Source organism: Coregonus clupeaformis, unplaced genomic scaffold (assembly GCF_020615455.1).
Source record: "Coregonus clupeaformis isolate EN_2021a unplaced genomic scaffold, ASM2061545v1 scaf1194, whole genome shotgun sequence".
NCBI lineage: Eukaryota > Metazoa > Chordata > Actinopteri > Salmoniformes > Salmonidae > Coregonus > Coregonus clupeaformis.
Window position 1 is genome coordinate 30,001 of NW_025534648.1, and position 5,000 is coordinate 35,000.

The following is a 5,000-nucleotide window of genomic DNA, read 5'->3' on the forward strand; positions in this document are numbered from 1 at the left end:
TGGCTCGCCGCGGCGGCGTGGAAGCGATTTCCGGTCTGATCTACGAGGAGACCCGCGGTGTCCTGAAGGTGTTCCTGGAGAACGTGATCCGTGACGCAGTCACCTACACCGAGCACGCCAAGAGGAAGACCGTTACCGCCATGGACGTGGTCTACGCTCTGAAACGTCAGGGACGCACCCTGTACGGTTTCGGCGGTTAAACACACTCTTCGAACCTCAACACCCCGACTCGAACCCAAAGGCTCTTTTAAGAGCCACCCACATCCGCTTCAAAAGGGCCCATTCCATATAGTGTTTTTTTTTTTCAGTATGCTATTTAGTAGGAAAGTATGAGCCACTATGAGTGGACAGGGAGTATTAATTAGAGGATTCTAATGTCCCTTCCAGTTTTAGCGCACAGAGGGGAGGCCTATATCTGACAGTGGCAAAGTGTAGTGACGTTGTTATTTTGGGTCAAGCAATAGTGGAATTTGGACAACATAAAGCCACCACGAGTCGGTAGACGTGGCTCGAAAAGAGGGGGACAGCGCGCAAACACACACACACACACAGTCCAAAATGCGAGCCCTATGTCTGACGGTGCTAAAGTGGGCAATTCTATCACCAGCATTATTTGGCACAACAATCGTGCCATTTGGACAACTATCAAAGGCCCCCTTTTTGAAACACACAATCCCCCATCGGTCACAGAGCATAGGCTATAGAGAGGAGGGAGGGGGTGAGGACCCGCGCGCGCCCTCAATTGTCTTTGTTCGGGAAGCTAGCCTCTGAGCGGAAGGCTGCTTTGAGCACTAGAGCTCCACTGGGCAAATAGCAGGGGCGCCTACGACCAGGCAGGGGAGTGTCCACTGCCGCTGACTTTGCTTAGCTTCCTCTTCATAAGACGGGTAAGCGCCCTTCACGCCCTCATTCGTTTCTGAGAAGCAACGAGACATCATCATGCCCGAGCCAGCAAAGTCAGCGCCCAAGAAGGGCTCCAAGAAAGCCGTCACCAAGACCGCAGGGAAGGGCGGCAAGAAGCGCAGAAAGTCCAGGAAGGAGAGTTACGCCATCTACGTGTACAAGGTCCTGAAGCAGGTCCACCCCGACACCGGCATCTCCTCCAAGGCCATGGGAATCATGAACTCGTTCGTGAACGACATCTTCGAGCGTATCGCCGGAGAGTCCTCTCGCCTGGCCCACTACAACAAGCGTTCTACCATCACCTCCAGGGAGATCCAGACCGCCGTGCGCCTGCTCCTCCCCGGTGAACTTGCCAAACACGCCGTGTCCGAGGGCACAAGGCCGTAACCAAGTACACCAGCTCCAAGTAAACAGCGCATTTGGACTGCTCTACTAACCCAAAGGCTCTTTTAAGAGCCACCCACTCTGTCAGTAAAAATAGCAATTCCATCGCCACCGAATGAATGCGTAGGTAGGCTGCGTTACATTGTAGGACCGCGGTTACATTGTATCAATGTTTAACGGGCGCGCGCGCCCGGCTCGGTGAGCGGCTACATTGTATCATTTCCCGCCTCGTTCCAGCGTAGGGGTTTAGCGCGCCTTTTTTGTCTTTGCACGCTGAATAGTAAGCCATGTTATGTTTGTCGGCCTCCATTCCAGGTGAAGGCAATGTAAAATGGCACCATTTGACAAAGAGTGTAAATAAATAAAAAAAGCAGTCTGTTGGGTTTGATTGGAAAGAAACGCCTTTTGTCGTTTATTGAGCGGATAGTCATTTTGAGTCGAGTTCCTGAATCGGTAGGACACGGACGGAGTGAATGGACGCTCCATCTTTGGACTATACCCTAATGATGTGAATGAGAACGATAATGGCAAGAATAAAAAGGGGGTGAATAATCCCGTCTAGGAAGAATAGGAGTAGGCCTATATATATATATATGAACGTAGCTTCCACGTGACAAAGTGGGGAGCGAACGGCCCAGCGAGCAGACTTGTCTCCGTTCAGAATAAAGTCATGTGGCCCGCGGAAGGAGGCCACATAAAGTCATGTGGCTCGCTCGCTGTCTCTCTCACTCATTCACTCACTCAGTCTCTCTCTCTCTCTCTCTGTCTCTCTCTCAGTCACTCTCTCCCTCTCTCTCACTCACTCACACACTCTCTCTCTCTCTCACTCACTCACAGAGAGAGAGAGTGAGTGAGAGAGAGAGAGAGACTGAGTGAGTGACAGAGAGACAGAGACTGAGTGAGTGAGTGAGTTTCAGTGAGTGAGTGTGAGAGAGAGAGAGAGACTGAGTGAGTGAGTGATTGATTGAGAGAGAGACAGAGAGAGAGAGAGACACTGCGTGAGTGTGAGAGAGCAAGAGACTGAGAGAGAGACAGAGAGAGACAGAGAGAGAGAGACTGAGTGAGTGATTGAGTGAGAGAGATGGGGAGACTGAGAGAGAGACTGAGTGAGTGAGACTGAGTGAGTGTGAGTGAGTGAGAGAGAGAGACTGAGTGAGAGAGAGAGAGAGAGAGAGACTGACTGAGTGAGAGAGAGAGAGAGAGACAGAGAGAAAGAGACTGAGTGAGTGAGTGAGACTGAGTGAGTGACAGAGAGAGAGAGAGAGAGAGACTGAGTGAGTGAGAGAGAGAGAGAGAGAGAGTGTGAGTGAGTGAGTTAGTGACTGAGAGAGACAGAGAGAGAGAGACTGTGTGAGTGAGTGAGTGAGAGAGAGAGAGAGAGAGAGAGACTGAGTGAGTGAGTGACTGAGAGAGAGACTGAGTGAGAGAGAGAGAGAGAGTGAGAGAGAGAGAGACTGAGTGAGTGAGTGAGAGAGAGAGAGACTGAGTGAGTGACTTAGAGAGACAGAGAGAGACTGAGAGAGTCTCTCACTCTCTCAGTCACTCACTCACTCTCTCTCTCACTCACACACTCTCTCTCACTCACTCAGTCTCTCTGTGAGTGAGTGAGAGAGAGAGAGAGAGAGAGTGTGTGAGTGAGAGAGGGAGAGAGTGAAATAGTGAGTGTGAGTGAGTGAAAGAGAGACTGAGAGAGAGACTGAGTGAGCGAGACAGCAAGAGAGAGACTGGGTGAGTGAGTGAGAGAGAGAGTGTGTGAGTGAGTGAGTGAGTGAGAGAGAGAGAGAGCAGTGAGTGAGTGAGAGAGAGACTGAGTGAGTGACAGAGAGAGAGACTGAGTGAGTGAGAGAGAGACTGAGTGAGTGAGTGAGTGAGTGAGAGAGAGAGAGAGAGAGAGAGAGTGAGAGAGAGAGAGAAAGTGTGTGAGTGAGAGAGAGAGAGAGAGAGAGAGAGTGACTGAGATAGCGAGAGACTGAGTGAGTGAGTGAGAGAGAGACTGAGTGAGTGACAGAGAGAGAGAGACAGAGAGAAAGAGACTGAGTGAGTGAGTGAGTGAGAGTGAGACAGTCTCTCTCTCTCTCAGTCACTCACTCTCTCTCACACACTCTCTCTCACTCACTCAGTCTCTCTCTCTGTGAGTGAGTGAGAGAGAGAGAGTTTGTGAGTGAGTGAGAAGAGAGGGAGAGAGTGACTGAGTGAGTGTGAGTGAGAGAGTGAGTGAGAGAGAGAGAGACTGAGAGAGAGACTGAGTGAGTGAGGGAGAGAGAGAGACAGCAAGAGAGAGACTGGGTGAGTGAGTGAGAGAGAGAGTGTGTGAGTGAGTGAGAGAGATAGAGAGTGAGTGAGTGACTGAGAGAGAGATAGAGAGACTGAGTGAGGGAGAGACAGAGAGAGAGAGAGACTGAGTGAGTGAGTGTGAGAGAGAGAGAGAGACTGAGTGAGTGAGTGAGACTGAGTGTGAGTGAGAGAGAGAGAGAGAGAGAGACTGAGTGAGTGTGAGTGAGTGTGAGAGAGAGAGAGTGAGAGAGAGAGAAAGTGAGTGAGTGAGTGAGAGAGTGACTGAGCGAGAGAGAGACTGAGTGAGTGAAACTGAGTGAGTGAGTGAGAGAGAGAGAGACTGAGTGAGTGACTGAGAGAGAGAGAGAGAGAGAGAGAGAGAGAGAGAGAGAGAGAGAGAGAGAGAGAGAGAGAGAGAGAGAGAGAGACTCCCTCTATCTAGGCCTATATCAACGCACCATAACCCATGGGGCGCCAGCCTCCATAGCGCCAGCCAGACACCAAGAACCACAGACACAAAGACCGAGGCGAGTCAAGCTGCGGAGTCAAGCAGGTCAACAATATATTAGTAGAGACAGCCAACCTACCTACCTACCAGAAGACAACACACAATCTCACTGTGTAGAAATAGTAGGCTACAAATACAACAACAACAACACTCACACTGCCAGTGCACAAAAAGTACTAATACAATAACACACACACACACACACACACACACACACAGTGCAAGTAAGCATGTCGTAGGACTGTTTATACCATGTGGATCCTGGACATACGACGAATACAACCTGAAACTTGAGGTACAACAATAGTCTCAGCCAGGCCTCACAGGTGCATGTGTTTTAAGGTCCCCAAAAGAGCGCTTCTAAAAAACACCCCTGACCACATCAGGGGACCCCAAACCATTTGATTCCCTTGCCAGACATCTCGGCTCACTACACAACAAGTGCTGCTCGCAATCGGATGCACTTTTAGGCCATTTAGGAGACAAATAGCACAGGTAAACCAGTGCGCACCGCTCCACCCGACAGTCGAACGGTGAGGTTTTGAGCGTAGTCGCAACAAAATGCACGGCCCTTCCGCGGGCCACATGACTTTATTCTGAACGGAGACAAGTCTGCTCGCTGGGCCGTTCGCTTTTGGACCGAAAACACGGCTCCGTCGGTGACTTTTGGGCCGATATAGGCGAACAGAAAACACAAGTGAAAGAGCATTTGGCCAGCCCAGAGAAGCCGAGCTGGGTGCCTTGAGTCTACATGGTTCTCATGTCGCGTTTAAGGCCAGCCCCTGCTCGGTGTGGAGCTTCAATAGCGCAGAGCAGCGTCTACAGCAAACTTCTCCTCGCAGACCGTGTGTGTGTACCGGACCAAACGACAGACAGACATGGCAGAAGTCGCACCAGCACCCGCAGCAGCCGCGCCGGCCAAGGCACCCAA

The 5,000-nt window shown here is 51.0% G+C and overlaps 2 pseudogenes; both read left to right on the forward strand.

The window, feature by feature from the left end:
• Positions 1-200, forward strand: part of LOC121561707 — a 313-nt pseudogene extending 113 nt beyond the window's left edge.
• Positions 201-901: 701 nt separating this feature from the next.
• LOC121565577 lies at positions 902-1,364 on the forward strand (annotated as a pseudogene).
• The last annotated feature ends 3,636 nt before the right edge of the window (positions 1,365-5,000 follow it).